The 21207-nt window shown below is 41.3% G+C and overlaps 1 pseudogene across 1 annotated transcript in view; it reads left to right on the top strand.

Moving 5' to 3' along the window:
- Positions 1-21207, top strand: part of LOC146816626 (cytochrome P450 2K1-like) — a 268300-nt pseudogene that overhangs the window by 181655 nt on the left and 65438 nt on the right. The window lies entirely within an intron of this gene.

Genomic DNA, 21207 nt, shown 5'->3' with positions numbered 1-21207 from the left:
TGAAGAAAACAAGTGATGTATTATGTATTGGCATTGTTTGTGCCCCATTATGGTGAATGCGCTCTCCTGGGGGCAGCACATTCATGTGAAAACACGGAGCAGCTGCTCTGTTGTTTTCACAATGCAGGCGGCACCTGCCTGCACTTTCAGAGGGGATTAGAGATCCCCTTGCAGGCAGGTTTAGTCAGTGACCGTACCCTCCTGCAAGTAGATGTCTGGGGGGGTCCATGGGACCCCCTTTACCCTTGCAGGGAGCTGCTCTTAGAGGGTGCACTCAGGGCTTCTTTGACTCTGCACCAGCATCTGTAATATGGCGCAGACGCAGAGTCAAAGGAATACCCTCATTTGCATAGGACACAAGGGAACATCCTCTGTTGATAGCGCTAGCACTTTAAGTGCGCCAGCGCTATCGATATTATAGAAGGGCACATACATGCGCCGGCGTCCCCTTTATAATACCAAAGTGCTCCGGAGGAGCGCAAAGCGGGCGCAAATGCCTCTTGCACCCCTGGGGCATCTTATATAATACAGCCCCAAGTTGGGCTGGAGGCTAGATCCAAGGGAGGGTTCAACAACGGCAGCCTGGTAAAGGTCGTTCCTCAGTGTGAGCCTTGGATCCTGCAGGAAACTTGCTGCTGTTGTTGCTGATGGGGGGAAAGCTCCAATCGGGCAAAGACCAGAATCTGTACCTAGGAAGATCTCATCAGTGGTCTGATGCTGTTCAACATCTGCTCAGTGGAGTCCCTTTTTGTTTGGACTTAGAAACTTTCCTCAAAGTCCAAATCTTGCGAGCGGGCAAAACCAGCAAGTTGAATCTGACCAGCAATTAATCCAGCCTTCAGGATATAAGGTACACTTTAACACCAAAGCAAACACAAAGAGATGATGGCCGGAGCACTGAAACCTTTCAGACACTCACCCCCAGTCAGAGAACTGGGTTGACTCCATCATCATTCTTTAGCTCACTTTACCACCCCAGTTCAGACCCAGCTATATGCAAATCCTCTCTTTGTGTTTGCTTTGTTCCCCCTAAGTTGGCAGTGTATGCTCAGACGTGGGTCCCTTGCTCACTTTGCCACTGGATTCAAGCTAGCCTGGCTGATGAGGGGTGTTACACCGAAACCGGTCACAGGATGCTTGTTTCTGGGTCAGGGAAGACCTGGCTTGGCATTTCAGGCTGGTCTGTTCCCATGAGGCACAGGGTCAAGACTCATTTGCATACATCTGGGTCTGAACTGAGGTGGCGAAGTGAGCTAAAGAACGATGATGGATTCAACCCAGATCTGTGACTGGGGGTGAGTGTCTGAAATGTTTCAGAGCTCCGTCCATCATCTCTTTGTGTTTGCTTTGTTCACCCTAAATTGGCAGGGTATGCCCAGAAGTGGACCCCTTGCTCACTTTGCCACTAGATTTAAGCTAGCCTGGCTGATGAGGGGTGTTACCCCGAAAGCGGTCCCAGGATGCTTGTTTCTGGTTCAGGCAAGACCTGGCTTTGCAGTTCGGGCTGGACTGTTTCCATGAGGCACAGGATCAAGACTGGTTGCATATAGCTGGGTCTGAACTGTGGTGGTGAAGTGAGCTAAAGAACGATGATGGATTCAACCCAGATCTGTGACTGGGGGCGAGTGACTGAAAATTTCAAGCTCTGTCCATCATCTCCTTGTGTTCACTTTAACACCAGCCAAGGGTCCAGGACGTGTGGACTCCACTTGGGGGTTAGGACTCATTCTCCAAGGAGCCACATGCTTGGTTCAGAGTGAATGTTGTAACTGGTCACCTGGGCTCTTGGAAAAAGGAGGCTTCTTGAAGCCTTTCTGGCTTGTAGCTTTACAGCAGGTCAGATAAATGAACCTTGGTGTCCATTTCTTTGTCCAAGCGACAAGTTGGAGCATGCGCTGTCCTTAGGGTTCTCTCTCCACAGGATCAATAGCATGTGTGGTCCTCTTCTTGTGTCTTCCAAAGGTCCAGATGTGTTCTAAAGAAGGTATTCAGGGATACCACCTTTAGGCCTGCTACCAGATTGTAGGTGGGAGAACCACACCGGACCAACAAAGGAAAAGTTTCCAGGGTCAACCCTATCAACCTTGACATCAATTCCTAGAGGCGTGCCCTAAAGAATCCCACAGTACATGGGTCTTCCAAAATCCAACATCGCAAAACTTTTCTTCCCCTAGGTAGAGCTCTGGGAACACTCCTGAGATGTGTCTTGGGAAATGAGAAACCCAATCTCCTGCAAGCCAGTTCTGAAAGGGGTGTTCCACCCATTGGGATTGGTGCCATCCTGACTTCCTGGGCAGTGCAACTGGCAGGCCTAGGTGTCCTAGGTTTGAACTAAATCTGTCGGTGACAGGGGATGCCCTTTTGTGGCTTGTGTAGCTGGTGGACACATCCCACAGGCCATCCTGTCAGTGGGAGATGCCACACCTTCTCCCAATCAAGGCCCATTTGTTCCCTTTGCTGCGAGCCGTTTGCACCTCCCTGCAGGGGTCCAGCAGGCTACTGGATGACAATTGGGGATTAACTCTGCAAAGGGTAACAGAGACTTTTGGCCCATCAAATTGTGACATTCTAATCTCATTATCTCTGAAATAGTAAGACAAAATTCGACTTTGCCATTAGGGTGGATTTTGTTTAGTTATAAATTGAGTATTCGAAATACTTTCCTAGATAGTGGCAATCTGAAGTTAATTTCTTAGTACTAAAAAAGTGCTATTCACAACCTGCACTTTTGTAGTAACTTACACTTTTGAGTAAGTTTACTACTTTTTGGAATTCACATACTGCAGTTTGTTATTAATTCCAGGTCAGATTCACCAAGGTAAACTTACACTTTTGTATAAGTGTACTATTTTTTGCTATTCACAAACTACGAGTTTAGTTTTACTGATAGTAATGTTAGGACTGTGGAAACTTCTCATTCGGGGAGAGTGCTCTGCACATAGAACAATACTACAGGCCTATTTTTTTATGTTTATAGTCTCATCCAAGAGTTCAGAGTCTCTGTACTCGTAAAATTACTATTAGTAAAATTAAACTTGTAGTTTGAGAATACCAAAAAATAGTAAACTCACAAAAAAGTGTACGTTTACCTTTGAGAATCAGGCCCTACAAAAGTGTAAATAACGTACAAAGTGAAGTTTGTGAATAGAGAAATGTAGTACACTTATTCAAAAGTTACCTTTGTGAATCAAGTCCCTGGTGTTTTCTATTCTATGGCACAGTCAGCCTTGCTACACTATCAAATAGTTTTGGGTCCCTTTTTACTATGAGGACAAGTAAAAAGATTAAATACATATTGTGAGGAAATCGGTTCATTATATGATGTGGTTGTGCGACCTCACTGTGCCATAAACTCACAAACACGTCTTGGGTCCAGTCTGGCTCATTTGCAAAACTTTGCCTCAACCCCAGGTAGCTGTGACTTCGAGCAGGCAGGCTTTGTCAAAGCATTTAGAAGTACCAAAGCAGCTGAAAAGGATAGAAACACAACATTTTCATCCATTTTTAGGCAACAAAATCTATTGAAGGATTTTAAAGATAGGAACTATTAGCCAAATAATAGATCATTGCTTTTCATTCGAAACACAACCAAGCATTAGCAAATACAATGGTTAGCGGTTCACAATGTAAACTTTGGAACACTTTGAAAGTAATAAATACAAGCCTGATTCATAAAGGTAAACTTACACTCTGTTGTAAGTTTATGTTTTTTTTGGTAATCATAAACTACAAGTTAATAGTACATTTTCAACTGCAGAGACTACACAGTTGAGGTGGAGAACGCCCCACATAAAAACATGGGATAGGTCTATCTTTCTTATGAGCTAAGTTCTCAACTGTGGAGTCTCTACAGTCGTACACTTAACATTTTTTGTTTTAAATTACACGTAAGTGTAAGTTTGTACACTCCATTCCACTTTGGGTGGCTAACTCACGCAGTGAGAGAGTCACAGGGCCAATGAAGTGGAGCTAGGCAGTTACCTCGCAGTCAAATTAGTCTCCACTCCAGTTCCGGGCTCTATGGGTGAACCGCCACAGACATCAATGGAGTGGTCCTGATGCAAAGGATGTAGGATGCTGAAGAAGCTGAAGGATGCTGAGAATGTTGATCTGGTGACTGGGACCTTTCTGAGGCTAATTCTTGTCGACGGTCAGAGTAGAGCGACTTTGGCCACAGGGATAGATGTCCCTAAAAGAAAACAACCAGTTACCACTGGTCCACTGGTCTCTGGTGCAGTTTTCTTTAACTGATGATAACTTCTGACTTGGGTGACCAAACCGAACTACAACACTCCTTGGTCTGTCAGACTTGGTAAAACCTTTGAGTGCTGGGGCAATGTCTATTTTTGGCCATGTAGATGTAATAGGAAGTCACACTAATGACTCTTTGGAGTCACTTCTTCTGTCTGAGGTTTGGTATGACTTTTCCTTGAACAGGGAACTTTGGGCACAGTCGTCTCCTTGGTAACCCAAGGAGCAGCAGGTGAAGCCCAGTCTTGATGCACCCTCTCTTTGCTGGATGCAGGGAACAGCAGAGCATTCCTTCTTCAGTCCACTCTCACTGACATGATCTGAGGTTTGGGTGCCAGGGGCACCACTTTTATGCCCAGATGGTGCCCTTAGTGGATGTGTCGACTACTAATAATAGGCTACCATGTCCACTACCACCTAGTGGCAGATTCCTCTGAACTGTGGCATTTTACTAGCACAGAATGCACCATTCTGCCCACTCTCAAGATGGCAGGGCCCTTCTCTTGGTGTGAGGAGCTCCCTAGCCCACAACAGAGTTGTGGCTAGCTGGGGGCCACATACCCCTGGACAACCAATGAGATAGTGGTTCCCTCTCTGTGTCCTCAAAGCCAAACTGTATAAAAAGAATAAAAGTCCCTCTCATGTGTGTTAACCATGTGCCCTTCAAAGGCAGCTTTCCCTTTATAGCTCGCTTTTTTGGCTCACCCTGTTTTGCCTTCAAGCTAGAATGAGATCAGACCTCGTCCAGTGGAAAGCCCTATGTCGTTCTCCCAGAGAGTTGTTCACACGTTTCTCAGGAGGGCAGAGGGCTGTCTCGTGGGCAGTAACCATTAATGGTCACTGAAAAACTTTGGCCAACACAGTGGCTACTTACTAATGTTGCCACTTGCCCAAACTTAACATTCAGTTTGACTTGATCATCAATTATGGTTTAGTGCAACACTTTTTTTGATAACTTGTACTTTCATATTTAGTAGCCCTATTAAGAAGTTAGCAAAACCGAGTTGTCTGTGTGTACTCACCAATAGGTCTACTAGCTTTTCCACAGTAAATAAGCCAGTGCAGGGTTCTTACTGTCAGGATATATAAATTTAAGAAACACATGTCTATCTTTTTGATATAACGCAGCCTACCTTTAGGGTTTGGTAGACCTGCCTTAGTGGTGACTTATAAATATTTGAAAGGAAGATTTGGACTTTGCCTTTCCTTCAGATGGCAAAGTCAAGTAAGCAGTCAAAAACTGCTCTGCCTTTCATCTGTGGCAGGCTGGAAGTAATACTTATCTTTGTCTCACTCGTAGTGGCACAGGATGTGCTGCAGTCCAGGGCGGACGCTATAATTTACAGGCCCTGGATACCCATGGTACTATGTACGAGGGACTTATAGGTACGTAAACATATGCCAACCTATGCCAATTGTGGGTGAACCAATCAGACATATGCTTTATAAGGTACAACCTAAGGTACCCTAAATAAGGGACTTATATGTAAGTTAGTATGTCAAGCAGGATTTTAACCAATTGAGCACATTTATAGGTGTAAGACCACATGCACTAGGTTCTGGTTAGCAGTGTCCCAGTAGACAAAGTCCAAAAACAAACAGCATCCATACAAATTGGGTAATAATGCAAACAAATAGATATTTGTTAACAACATACTTTTCAGATGTAAAATATTCCCTCATGCATTCCACTGGTATGATACATCCAGCCAGCCAATAGAAAGCAGTTGAGACCGAAATACTACAGTCAGTTGGTCAAGGATGTGAATAATAATGCCTCACCCATTGCTGAAGCCAAGGCTCAAGGTTCCTGAGCCAAATAAGCTTAGGGCTGAAGAAGGTTGAGCCAAGTCTCCTAGAGTATAATAGAATATAATGTTTTGCTTGTATGGCACAAGCACGATTAGATGTTCTACCTTAAAAAAACGGCTGCATCAAAGCAAACTTAAATGCAGAGTGATGCAACCACAAGGGAAGTGCATTTTCAAAATAATAAAGTGGAAAGGAGCAAAAACTCCGGGTTGGACCATGAAACATAAGACCAAAAGTAGACAAAGTATCTTCTTCAAGGTATGGGCTGAATTCTCGTAGGAGAATCAATGAGTATAGCTACAAAATTAACTGAGTAGCAAAGTAAGTGTCATATTGCAAGGGAAATAAGGGATATAAAAACATATAATCCTTTGGTTAATAAATTTGATTGTCGTGTTTCAAAGAGGAATAATAATAATAATATTAATAATAACAATGATGATAATAACCTATAGTCATTGCTTTAGATGGAATGATACTAATCATATGGGATCAAGAGATGGTCCTAGCATCCTGCAGATCAGCAGTCATTTACCACTTCATAAAAAGATCCTGTAATGTCTTCCGGGTTAGCAATAATTGAGCCCTTTTGGCTCCTGATGGACTCCATAAAGCTGTGACGTACATGTTAGAGTGGAATGCAAAGAAGGCGTGTTTAGAATGTTGAGTTTACAGTTCCATGCAGAAGAATAAAGACACGCAATACTAAGCTCCGTGTGTAGCATAGTCATTGACGGGTACCCAGGTTGGGAAGGACACTACAATTGGCTACAACATAGGGATAAGTAACCTGATGATCAACAGTGCTCTCCAAGAAAGTTTACAGTGGTCCAAGCAAACTGCTCATGCATACCACATGTGCCACTGTCGAAGTATGGTTAAATGCTTAATACATGCGGAGTCAAAGCACACCTCCAACCACTGTAAAGCACTTGAACATAATGAAAACATTGCAGACCATCTACACTTCATTGGGCTAAAACCTGCTGGACAGGCCATACATAAAGGTGCTGCTCTGTCACGCAAGATAAAGTTATACGTTGTACAGAGTCACTGCTAAAGGAGGATACATACAGATACACCAAATAAGGGCTAAAGACTGCAGTAGTCAAATATGAATAGTAAATGTAAAAGCGCTGGCTGAAAGAAGAATTAACAAGAAAACAAAGTGTCATTGCACTTCCCAGCTTCTCGATAAGCGGAGCTCTATGACTTCAGCACCGGGCAAGGAGACCCAAGAAAAAGCCGAGGGTTGTAATTACTGAGCTACCCAATTCCTGCAGTCGCACATCTCTAAAACTGCCAAGTGGCGGCTCAGAACAACTTCAGAGGTCTCTAGGAAAGTGATGGGCTCTGATGGAGACCAAGAAAGAGGTCACAGCCCTACAGACTTTCCAGGGTGATCCACATACCAATCATTGCAGGGCCTCAGAGATGGTGCTGCAGATCGGCGCATATAAATTCTCCCTACTTCCACGGACAGAGTAAATCCACAGTCACACGCACATACATTCATCACACGCTAGGGCCCATCACACTGAAATTCACTCTATTACTCTATCCACACTGAATATAGGAGAGGAACCTAAACCAATCTGCATCTAGACGAGGCCAATGCGACCATAAAGAAATTGTCCTGAGTCATGATTTAAAACATAGGAAATACATTTGAAACTCAATAAATGACAAAGAAATAACCACCTGACACTGGAATTCAAACAAATGCTTATTTATCTAAATTAGTTCAAATGAAAGTCAATCAATAGCGAAATCATTGTTCTCATAGTTACCTATTCTAGCTAAATGGGTCAGGACAGGTCTCTCAGTAAAGTCTCTCGAGCTGCCGTCCTCAGCATAGGTTCAGGAAGGAAATCCAAAACGCGATGACCGCAAAGAACACGATGAATGCAATGAACGCAATGAACACGGACCCTCTCTAGTCTAGCATATTTATAACAAACATGACAAAATAAAAGTTACAAACAAACTTTGAATATCCGTTGAGCCGCTGAGCAGAGCGAGCAGGAAAGGATGTCACTTGGTTACATTTAGAAAACTTCCGCTCAGGAAAAATCTCAAAAATAAAAACATGGAAGAAGGAAACTCGAGTTTGCAAGTGTTACTTTTATAAATGCTCTTCCTTGGTACCATAGCGGAGCCCCCGCAGATTCATCATTGTTCATTGTGGCTTTATCCTTCTCCAAGGACAATTGGAAACATGCCCAGAGCTGCTGTCCTCACGGAAACTTTTAATTCAGGCAGAGGCTGTGGTCAGGTGACTTTCAACCATGTTCAGCAAGGCCTCTCATCAAAATTCAATCACTCGAGCGCAGGCTGTAAATAGCAGCCATCTTTGTTTAGGCCAAAACGGACCAGCTTAATTAAAAGAAACACAAAACAACGTTACCACATCATAATGATTAGACAGTGTTAATTCCCACTAATACCTTTATGTGTATGTAATTACCTAGCCGTCTGCAACACAAAGAAGCATTATCACATGTTATTTTAAAAGCACAAACTCAAAACAAATAGCACTTTAGCGGCACTTATTTAATAAAATTGCACATTATTATTAAGCAACATATATGCATTCCCACGTGTAGTTTCTCTCATTAGTAATGTTGGTTAATTTAGACATTTAACAAACTCATTTTTAATGATTACAAATTAGTAATTTTAATCATAACATATAAACAAAACTGGAGCTTAAAACTCGATAAATTTTCAACAGAAAACTCTGCTCCAGCAATCCCCCCTTTGGTGATATCTTATCACCACAAAAACCAACCCAAAACAAATTAAAATTTTAGTCCCAATTTTTAGAAGAAATTGAAATGTCTTTTATGACACAACATTAAACACCAGACTCTCTCACATCATCCCTCTTCGACTCCAAGTACACACTCTCCCTCAATTCTTCTAATTCTATTTCTTGTGGGTCTCTCCTTGACCTCTTTTGTTTCTTTTCAGCATTTCCTCTAATTATTCTCTTTTTCCCTCCCCTGTTTTTACAACACAAACACCCCAATCTTAGTATCAATAAAGCAACAATTACACATGTCAAAGGAAATAATATTTTACCAATAATAGTACTACCTATCTTAGCAATAAAACTCTTAACAGCAACTATCTTATTAGCTATTTTAGTCCAGATACTCTCAGCTTCCAGTGGCACTAATTCTTCATGCAAATCAGTAATATTTTTGATATAGACCTTTAGGTCTCTGCTTTCGTCAGGAATGTAAGTGCAACAATGTTGAACTTTCAGCATTCCGCAGACTCCACCCTCCTTGGCTAATAAAATATCAAGGGCAAGTCGATTTTGCATAGACATGGCACGTACGGCAATCATCTCCGTATTTACCAAAAGAAACCCTCCAGCGGTACTTGTCGATAAGCGATCCACCACTGTTGACAGTTTCCGAATTCCATATGCATTTAAAGAAATTCCCACTGCTGGAATTAAAGCTCCAAAAATATCACCTACAATTTCTGACCAAGTTTCTCTCTTAAAACGTGTTAGTAGATTAATGTGTTCTACATCCTCTATCTTATCTATATGAAAAATCTTGGGAAAGACCAGGCTTCCATAACACGTGCCATACCAATGGTCAGGCAACTTTCAATAAGCCTTGTTCCCACAAACATAATACACTCCAGGGAAAACTGGATCTTCACCACCTTTAAAACCCATCCTGTTGCAATGAAGTATGTATCATGACACTCACTAGTCCCAACAAAATAGCTATCATATTGGGATCTCTTTCTGGTAATGCATAGTTTACCCTTCTGTGGTGCATCTAAAGCCAAAGTTGGACTAGCCCCATTCTTCAACTCCTTTCCCATCTCAATGTCCCATATTGTCTCACTCACTTTAAATTTCCCTGCCTTCTCATGCATGTTCACTCTCCTTTCCTCGACCATATCTAGGAAAGCTTTCTCCTCTTCTTTCAGACTGCAAGTTAAATTATTTCTAAAAATGTAATCTAATGTTAATTCTTCTTTCTCAATAAAAATCTCACCAAAAATGTTAGCTTCTTTAGCTGGAGTCAACTCGTTGTTCATAGGCAATTGCCCAAAAATGTTAGCTTTGTTAGACATCTCATAATCTATTTTCCCTAACAAATAAAAAACACTACTTAGCACACTGCATGAAATTCCATATGTAGCTGGTAAATGGTGATAAGTAACACCCTCTGAAACGGATGCAGGTAATTGCATACAGACGTAGCAATCCCTAACTTCCATTGTCTTTACGTATTCGTACAACAACTTTGAAAAAACATTGCTAGAAAAATCATTAATTGACCTATCTTTATGTATGTAAATGTTACTAATTCTAGTTGGAACTACTTTTTGTGAACTTTTCTCTACATTGGTCACATTCTCAGTATGTATTCCAAAAGTGTCTATTGTAACTCTAAAAGTAACTAATAAAGCTAATACACCCCATAATAGCATTAATAATCCAGTACAGCAGCAGCACATTCTACACCATCTTTTCAAGAAGGCACATCTACTTTGATTATTTTCTGTGTTAGCCATTTTACTACTTTGGCAGTGTCTTTTGACTTAGCCTCTTCTACTCCACTACCGAAATTTAGAACTCTAGATTATTTCAAACGGCTAATTTCAGACTTTTTCTTTTCACTTTCCTCCAAGTGACTCCTTTGGTTCACTCAGTTTGGATTTTCATCACTTTTCACTTCTTCCTCAGCAACATCGAATTGTATCAGATCTTCAACAACATCCTGTGCATCCGACTCTTCTCCAATGTCAGTCAGAATAACTTTCAGGATTCCAACAGTTTTCTCCTCAACCACTTCACGTACGGTCCCCTCTGGATTTCCTTGACTCTCTGCCTCTTCACCTTCAGACAGTGCCACGTACGTCCATTCCGGTGACCTATACTTCTGGTTAGGTTTTCTGATTCTCTTGATCTCCTCTGGTTCTTTTGAGACCTTTTGTTTTTCACCCTTTGCTTGATTCTGACTCAACACCTCGTTCACCTGTTCAGCTTTCGATGAATTTGCTCGTGTCAGTCTATACCTCAGTCTCTTTATCCTATTGGGCCAAAGATCTCCTCTTACAACCCTTTTTGGTCTCAATTCTTTATTATTTCTTTCTCCGATCTAAGTTCTCTTCCTCAGAACTCGACCCTCTGATTTCTCATTTTCACTCTCATCTGATTCTGTCTCATTTGCCTCTTGTTCTTCAACAATTTTCTTTTGCTCCACAGTCTTTTCCACCACCGATTGAGACTTCCCTAAATCTGTCCCTCCTCGGGTCTCCGACACGCAATCTTCCTGCTGTCTACTTGTCCCTTCACCTAGCTTATCAGGAATGTTCCCTACACCTCCTCGGGGGTCTTCCGCAATCTGTCCCTCTCTATCTTCTTCTGACCCTGCTTCTTCAGGTGTAATCTCAAGTGGATTTTCAACCTCTTCATCTGATTCAGGTGTAGTCTCTGTGGAATTGCTCTTTTCTCTTCTTTCTTCTCTACTGCTTTTTGGAACTTCAGGCACTCTTACAGAATCCGATCTCTCCTCTGAGACTCTCAATGTTTCTCTTGAAGCCTCTCTTGGAAAGAAAAAAGAATCACCTGACTCTCTTTCTCCTTCCCCCCTTTCAGGATTCTTTTTTCTTCTCACTGGTTCAGTTTCTACATCATCACTGGAATCTGACTCTTCAAAATACTCCTTACCAGTCCCATCCTTTGGATTTGGAACTCTCAGAGTATGACTCGCATGCACCCAGTTTTTCACACCAGCACACTTTACTGCAGTCGTTGTAGTCAGAATAACTTGTCTTGGCCTTCCCCACCTTGGAACCAAGCAATTTCTTCTTCTGTGCACCTTAATCCTCACCCAGTCCCCTGGACTCAGATCATGGGCTTGCTTCTTTTCAAGTGTGGTAGCGTCTTCTCCAACCTGGTGAAACACAGAATGAACTGCGTCAGCCAGGCCTTTACAGTAATCCAAAATCATGTCATCAGTTATTGTCATCAACTTGTTGACAGGCACAAATGCATGTCTCATCGCACGTCCCATTAATATTTCGTGCGGACTCAAACCTGTGGTTCTATCTGGAGTAGACCTAATAGTCATCAGCACTAGAGGCAAGACATCAGGCCATTTCATTCCAGTGGCTAAACACATCTTACCAATTCGATTTTTTAGTGTGCCATTCATCTGTTCAACAACTCCAGAATCCTCTGGTCTGTATGCACAATGTAGCTTCTGCTGTATGCTCAATGCTTCACAAATTAAACCCATAAGCTCATTGTAGAAGTGTCCACCTCTGTCAGACTCAATGGTCACTGGGAACCCGTACCTAGGAATCAACTCTCTTAACAGTAATTTTGCAACTGTTATCCCATCATTCCTCCTAGTTGGATAGGCCTCCACCCATCTTGAGAACAAACAGACTACCACTAGAACATACCTCAATCTGTTCACTTGGGGCATTTCAATGAAATCTATTTGCATTCTGGTAAAAGGACCTCCTTCTCTGCCTATTGTTCCTAGACTCACCACTGTCTTTTTCCCAGTATTGAACTGCTGACAAATCAAACATCTCTGACAGATGCTCTCTGCAATCAACCTGAGCTTTGCATTGTACCAGGTTTGTTTAAAAGACCTAATCATTGCATCCCTTCCCAGATGTCCCTGGCCATGATACATTCTTGCCATTGTCGACAACATGGAGTTGGGCATGACTGGTCTACCATCTCTATAGATTCAAACATGATCTGTTTCTCTTGGGGCACAACCTGCCTTGATCCAATCTCTCATTTCCTCATCTCCTGCCTCATCCTGCAACTGTTTCACTTCATCCCACGTTTCCAGGACATTAGTAAACATCACAGAACAAAAAGACATCTCCCTTTCTCGTGCCCTATTAATTGAATGATTGTTCTTTGCACAATACTGCGCTATGTCATTGGCAAAACGATTACCAAGAGTAACAAAATCATCTCCTTGTCCATGAGCAGCACACTTCACAACTGCTAACTCTTTAGGCAGCTGTATCGCCTCAAGCAATTTCCCAATCACCTCAGCATTCTTTATTGGAGTCCCACTCGACGTCAAGAAACCTCTCTGAAGCCAAAGCTGGCCAAAATCATTAACCACTCCAAATCCGTACTGACTATCAGTCATCACAGTCACTCTCAGATTCTTCCCAATCTTGCAAGCTTTTGTCAATGCCACCAATTCAGCCACTTGGGCAGATCTCACTCCTTTCAAAGGTGAAGCTTCCATAACTTCTGAAACCTTGCACACCGCATATGCTGCACTCAGCACACCATCATCAGTGATCCATCCACAAACAGCACATGATCACTCTCCGGCAATGGCAAATCTCTTATGTCTGGTCTTGGTTTCGTGCAGTAGTCAAGCACATCCAAACAATCATGATCAACATCATCTCCCACATTCACATTATCAGCATCTGGTAACAACGTTGCTGGATTCACATTCACACATCTCTCAAGAGTCACATTTGATGCTCCCAGAATGATTTTCTCATATTTAGTCAACCGACTATGTGACATGTACTGAGTCCTGCTTCTTGTCAAAAAACCATCCTCTGCTCCCAGGAAACTGCTGCAGATCGGCGCATATAAATTCTCACTACTTCCACGGACAGAGTAAATCCACAGTCACACGCACATACATTCATCACACGCTAGGGCCCATCACACTGAAATTCACTCTATTACTCTATCCACACTGAATATAGGAGAGGAACCTAAACCAATCTGCATCTAGACGAGGCCAATGCGACCATAAAGAAATTGTCCTGAGTCATGATTTAAAACATAGGAAATACATTTGAAACTCAATAAATGACAAAGAAATAACCACCCGACACTGGAATTCAAACAAATGCTTATTTATCTAAATTAGTTCAAATGATAGTCAATCAATAGCGAAATCATTGTTCTCATAGTTACCTATTCTAGCTAAATGGGTCAGGACAGGTCTCTCGGTAAAGTCTCTCGAGCTGCCGTCCTCAGCATAGGTTCAGGAAGGAAATCCAAAACGCGATGACCGCAAAGAACACGATGAATGCAATGAACGCAATTTACACGGACCCTCTCTAGTCTAGCATATTTATAACAAAAATGACAAAATAAAAGTTACAAACAAACTTTGAATATCCGTTGAGCCGCTGAGCAGAGCGAGCAGGAAAGGATGTCACTTGGTTACATTTAGAAAACCTCCGCTCAGGAAAAATCTCAAAAATAAAAACACGGAAGAAGGAAACTCGAGTTTGCAAGTGTTACTTTTATAAATGCTCTTCCTTGGTACCATAGCGGAGCCACCGCAGATTCATCATTGTTCATTGTGGCTTTATCCTTCTCCAAGGACAATTGGAAACATGCCCAGAGCTGCTGTCCTCACGGAAACTTTTAATTCAGGCAGACGCTGTGGTCAGGTGACTTTCAACCATGTTCAGCAAGGCCTCTCGTCAAAATTCAATCACTCGAGCGCAGGCTGTAAATAGCAGCCATCTTTGTTTAGGCCAAAAGGGACCATCTTAATTAAAAGAAACACAAAACAACGTTACCACATCATAATGATTATACAGTGTTAATTCCCACTAATACCCTTATGTGTATGTAATTACCTAGCCGTCTGCAACACAAAGAAGCATTAGCACACGTTATTTTTAAAGCACAAACTCAAAACAAATAGCACTTTTGCGACACTTATTTAATAAAATTGCACATTATTATTAAGCAACATATATGCATTCCCACGTGTAGTTTCTCTCATTAGTAATGTTGGTTAATTTAGACATTTAACAAACTAATTTTTAATTATTACAAATTAGTAATTTTAATCATAACATATAAACAAAACTGGAGCTTAAAACTCGATAAATTTTCAACAGAAAACTCTGCTCCAGCAATGGCACAGATGACGCAGGTCCTAGTGGACAGGTGACAATATCTGAATAAGCTCCACCTTCAATGTAAGCCACTCCCATAAACGGTTACAATGCAGCCACCTTCCTGAATTCACCTCCACATTCGGATACCGCAAAAATCTAAAAATATTGGCGATAGATGGATTCTTTGGATAGAGACATTTGAAGATGTTATTGAAGAGACTAATCACAAAAAAGATTATCAAATACCTCAAAAATTTTGCCGGGGATGGTGTGAAAGAAGTCATAAGGAAAATGCTGCAAACTGACGAAGAAGTCCCATACCATCAGATTAAAGAGGCTTTGAATAGTACAAAGATTCATTTTCAGTCAAGAACGACAGAAAGTTGATGAAACCATTGATCAATTTGTGGAGGAACTCGACATAATCATCAAACACTGTAAGTTCAATTAAATTAATGATAAAGAGGCCTTACGTCTTAGAGCTATTGATGGATGCTTGTCAGATTCATTCAGACGAAGAATGCAGAGAGAGCTCTTAGTCTGGAGCGAGTGTTGATGGCTGCCAGAGCTGAATAGTGTGCTAGTAGACAAGCTGTGGACATGGAGGCTCGAGGTGCCCAGAATGAGTCAGTCATGTATATGAAAAGTAAGCCAAAACAAAAGACTGAATGACACAAAGTGTAAAAAGATGTTGTGTTTTAGATGTGGATTTTGGTTGCCACACAAACGTAAATATCCCACCATTGGACAGATATATTAAGGCTGCAGGAAGGTGAACCATTTTGTGACAGCTTGCAAAACAAAGGAAAAATAAGTGCGTCACAGGTTGAAGACAAAATGGCCACCATAACGTTCCAGAAGCAATGCTTGACACACACCCACAAGGCCCAGCAGAAACATCGGTTAAGACAAATCAACACTGAACGAAGTCTATCTGCATCTAAATCATCATCAAACAGTTCTTCTATATCAGTATCAAATGAAAGTGAAGAAGATGGATGTGCCATGTTTATATTCACCTCAGAAAAGCTTGCTCATGTTGGACTTGGCGCATGTGAAGAAAAATGTTATTCAAAGAAAACTCAACATGTCAAAGCACCAAAGTCATTCAAACATTATCCGAAGATTTCACTGAAAATACATTTTGTGTTTGATACCTTTCATTATTGACAGTCCATTGATAAACATATTGCTTCAAAAGAAATATAATGAATTGTCTCCATTATCGCAACTCACGCCATCAAAAACCAAAGTCCATATATGGGCTCATTTGTAGGGATGATGAAACACAAGAAAACAAAGGTGCAAGCACCCATCCATGTTCTTGAAGGCACAGTATCAATTGGCTGTCTTCTCAGTTTTAGAACAGCTGATAATGTGAACTGATTTCCATAAAGTACAACATAAATGCTCACCACCAAATAGTAAGTCAATTCCCTTCATTGTTTCATGGTTTAGGAAAGCTTAAACTATGAAAGTAAAGTTGCATATTAATGAGGACATCCTTCCTGATGCTCAAAGACATAGACAAATTGCTTTTTATAAGAAGCTGTTGAAAAAGAACTTCAATCATTACTTAGGCATGATTCATTGAGCGTTACACTGGTCCAATGCCATGAGTTTCTCCCATAGTGGTAGTGCCCAAAAAGGACAGTGAAGGGGCTGTGCAGATATGCGTTGACATGGTGCACATATACGTTGACATGCGTCAGGCAAGCAAAGCAATTGAATAAGAAAAACATCCAGGTCCACACACTGATGACATGTTAAAGCAATTAAATGGTGCAAAGGACTTCTCTAGCCTACATTTGAATAAATGTTATTATCAGTTGAAACTAGAAGAAAATTGCAGGTATATTACAACCTTTTCTACATGTTAGTCTCACACGAATGACTTTGATAGGTCATTGGCTGCAGAACCTTTTCAAGATGTCATTTGACATATTACACAGCCTGCCCTGAATGCATTAAATTATGTCACACACATTTTGGTTTTTGGAGCTATACAAAAAAAGCACAATAAAGATATTACACAAGTATGTAATTCACTTGCTGATGCAGTTTTCACTTTGAATGCAGACATGTGTGAGTTTCAGATCACAAAGTTACGATTCTTTGGGCATATCTTTTCTGGCGGGGTATAAAATCCAATCTTGCTTAAGTACAAGCTCTGTCAAATGCTGATCCTCCACAAGCTGTTTCAATGGTGCGCTCATTTCTTGGAATGGCCAGTTACTGTTCCAGATATATATAAGACTTTTCCACTGTAAGTGCTCCATTGAGAGACTTGATGAAAAAGAATGTTTCATTTCATTGGTCAGATGAATGCAAGAAGAAATTTAAGAAAATCAAACAAGCCATTAAGAATGCTAGTGAAATGGCGTACTTTCATCCGAAGCTCCATATGGAAATGGTTGTTGATGCTAGCCCGGTCAAGTTAGGAGTTATCCTTGCATAACGGACACCCAGGAGCTCGAAGACATATTGTGGCATATGCCAATGGAAGTGTGATGCAAACCGAAAGTGCATATTCACAACCTGAAAAAGAAAGTTTAGCTGTGGTATAGGCTTGTGAACATTTTCATATATTACTGTACAGAAAGCCTTTTACACTGGTTACTGACCATCAAGCTTTACTGACTATATTTGGCAATCCAAAAGCCAAAATGTCTCCTCACATTGAACGATGGAGACTACAATTACATACAATTGCACCATTGTGAATCTCCCAGGGAAGGATCAGAACCCTGCTGTTTACTTTTTCAGAGTACATATCCATGATCACAGTTATCCAACAAAGATGGCTGAAGCCTCCATAAATTTCATTTTAAAATAAAACACACCCACTGCTATTTCATTAGCCCAGATTATCACTGCCACGGGCCATGATAGTGACATACTAAAGTTGAAAGATATCATTACACATCAGTCATGGAGACAACACACTTAATCTCCCACCAGTAATGGTGAATATAAAATACAAAAATGTCAAAGATGAACTGTCCATAACTCAGGAAGGAGTTATATTGCAAGGGTGGAGAATCCTGATTCCACTGAGTCTGTAACAGAAATAAATTGACGAGGCCTATGAAGGACATCGTGAAATAGTTGCCACAAAACGAGTCTGGTTTCTTTATCTCAAGGGTTGATAAGGAATTAAAGGCCTGTCATCCATGCTGCTGCCTTTCTACAAAAGTTACTCAGCACACCTTAAATATATCCTAACTAATTAAGTCCACTTGATAATAGACATAACCTGTTGGTGATTATGGATGAATACTCACAATTTACTTTAATTGAAGATCTCTGGTCTACCACTCAATATTGAGTCATTGAGAGACTAGACAGCATCTTTGCAACATAGGGTCTTCTAGCCATAGTGAAATCTGATAATGGCCCACCTTTTACCTGTGGAGAGTTCAGAGATTTCTTAGAGAATCAGAATATAAAGCATCAGAAGAGCACATCTATGTGGCCGTGGCCAACTGCCTTGTTGAGTGCTTTCTTTGTACACTAAAGAAAGCAGTGCAGCATGCCACTCTATAGAAGCCCGATTTGAAAACTGTGTTAAACTCTAAGAGCTTATCGTTCAACACCTCACTCGATCACAGGTGAAAGTCCTGCTACATTGATGTTCAGGAGACCAATGACAACCTAGTTGCCTCAATGGACCAATCAGAGAGAGAAAAATGAGAATCCAACTAGTGAGAAGGACTTGGTTCATAAACAAAACATTAAAGCGTATGCTCATAAAGATGGCATGAGAAAAACATTGCCTTTAAGGAAGGCGATCAAGGGATCACACACGAAATGCAGAAAAGAAAGTCTGATGCTCCATTTGTTGCAGAACCTTTTCAAGTGGTGTTTACCAAGGGACAATTGGTGACTACCCAGAGCCATGGAAAGTCAATTACCAGAGACTTTTCTAATTTCCATAATTAACTCATCATTCATCAGATTTACCTGTTCAAAGAGAGAGTGGTCTGAAATATCAGGGACTGCTGGTGCCGCTACACCCTGAGCGCAGATCTTGGATATTGATGGTGACAGTCCCCAGTTTCCCATGACAAGCTCAGGTCAAACAATTAAAGCGCCAAAGGATGGACCTGGATATGGCCACAGTAGAATCATTTTAGCATTTAAACCAATTTTGTATATGATTTGTATATGGGCAAAGTTTCAGCTAACGAGCTATCTGAAAAGCATTTGTGAATCATTTCAAAGTGATAAGTCATTCAAATTACCTTAGAGCAACAGTGGTCCCATTCAGTTAGGATAGGTATAATATCACAATTAAGACAATCAGAAATTGGAATTATACATGTAGTCACTGCAGAAGATAAATGCAATTTAATAAAATATGATTTAGAAGCACGTAATAAACAAGAGGATGAGTGAGCAAACCGTGACGAGGTAAAAAGGGAAATTAGCCGATTTCCTTACCACAGGCAGGTGACTTTAAAAGGTGATTTTTTAGTGTGTGAAGAAATGCAGATACAAAAAAGTCAAATTAACATCTCATACTCAACAATCGAATACAAAATATAGTATAGAGTTAGAGACGTGAGTCGATGACGTTTCGATCCCCATGAGAATAGTGGGATCTCTTCCGGACAGAACGATGACAAGAATGCCTGGGAAGTTAGCTGTATGGAGATAAAGGAGGGGGCGACCTGTGGCCAAATAGCGGCGAGGGGGCGTAAATCCTGAGACCGGAATCGGTCAGAAATCCGGAATGCGGTTCACCCGATTCGAGGAACCGGAGTCATGGAGCTGGGGAAGATTGAGGCGGATGCGTCTAGCAGAGCGCAGATGGTGCCTCAAAAATGGTTGAAGGATGGGTCCCATCAGGGACCGAGGACAAACAGCGATCTCGTTGTGAAAGTACTTGGCACCTGTGGATACGTGCATGGAAGGGGTGGTAAAGCGAAACCGCAATCTCATGTGAGCATAATAGGTCGCAGGTCCCGTCATGGAAGTTCATGCTCACATGAGATTGCAGTTTCGCTTTACCACCCCTTCCATGCACGTATCCACAGGATCAATTGAGATGTCTTATTCAAGTGTGTACCTAATTAAATAGTAATGCTGGTCCTATACAATAGTACAGCGCAGGGTAAACTATTTCTCGATTTCAGAGTTTTAGACCCTCAAATGAGGTCTAGACCAGCTATTCACAGAATTACAAAGATCGCTGCACATAAGATTCAGACTAGGCACACTCCCTGTAATGTCCCATAAAAATAATTGGTCAAGCAAAACTAGAGGCTCAGCCGCTTGTAAATGTCAGCAAGGAGGAGAAAAATTATCCTACTTTGTACTACTTCATTTCAGGTCAGAAGGCGCTATTTACATCTTCGCCTTATTTGCACAGTTGAGGGCAGTGAGAATCCTCCCTTACACAGTTACCACCAGGGTATGATATTTCATGTAATTGTTAATTTTTGCAATGTGGTTATATCTTACATTTAGTGAACTTGTATCGTGGTTGCACCACTTCAATTAAATATAGTCAGATGTGGATTATCTGACTATATTTAATTGAAGTGGTGCCACCACGATACAAGTTCACTTGTTCTATCAACCCTGGCAATTGGGGTAGGCTCCTTTGGACAGAAGGCGCCGTTGTGGTTTTGCACACAGGAGATTTTTTGGTTTTTGTAAAACATACTGTTTGGTATAATTTCTGAGTTTGGTGCCTTTTTGTGAAGTTGGTCTTCTGTCCATTTCTGTGTATGTATGATTATATCTTACATTTGGTTTTATTGATTAGGTAGGAGAAATTTATTTTATCGAATCACAATTCTTGCTTTTGATTGACAAACCATGCTAATATAATTATATTATCACACTTTATCAGCTTGCTTGCACGGCAGAGGGTAGTGATAACAACCGCTCTCAAAATGGGGAGAGGAATTGGCCTAACGGCTAGGGCGCTCGACCTCAGACCTGGGGAACTGGGTTCGAGTCTCTGTAATGACGCTGAATATCCTGTGATTCTGGGCAAAATCACTTAATCTCCCCGTGCCTAACAAAAAATGAATGTGTGCCCTCATGTAACGTAACTGGTGCTATGTAAGGCGCTCTGATACCTGATTGGATTTGGGTCAAGTTTGCGCTATATAAAACTCTGCAAAAAAAAAAAATATATGTTTTTTTTTCTTCATTTTATCTTTCACGACTATTTAAAAAGAGAATGCCAGCCTATTGAAACTTGCTAACCATTTGATTATACTGTGT

The sequence above is a fragment of the Triturus cristatus genome, chromosome 6 (assembly GCF_964204655.1).
Source record: "Triturus cristatus chromosome 6, aTriCri1.1, whole genome shotgun sequence".
Classification (NCBI taxonomy): domain Eukaryota; kingdom Metazoa; phylum Chordata; class Amphibia; order Caudata; family Salamandridae; genus Triturus; species Triturus cristatus.
Note: the sequence above shows the minus strand (reverse complement) of the source record. Positions and strands in the feature narration are given on the sequence as shown.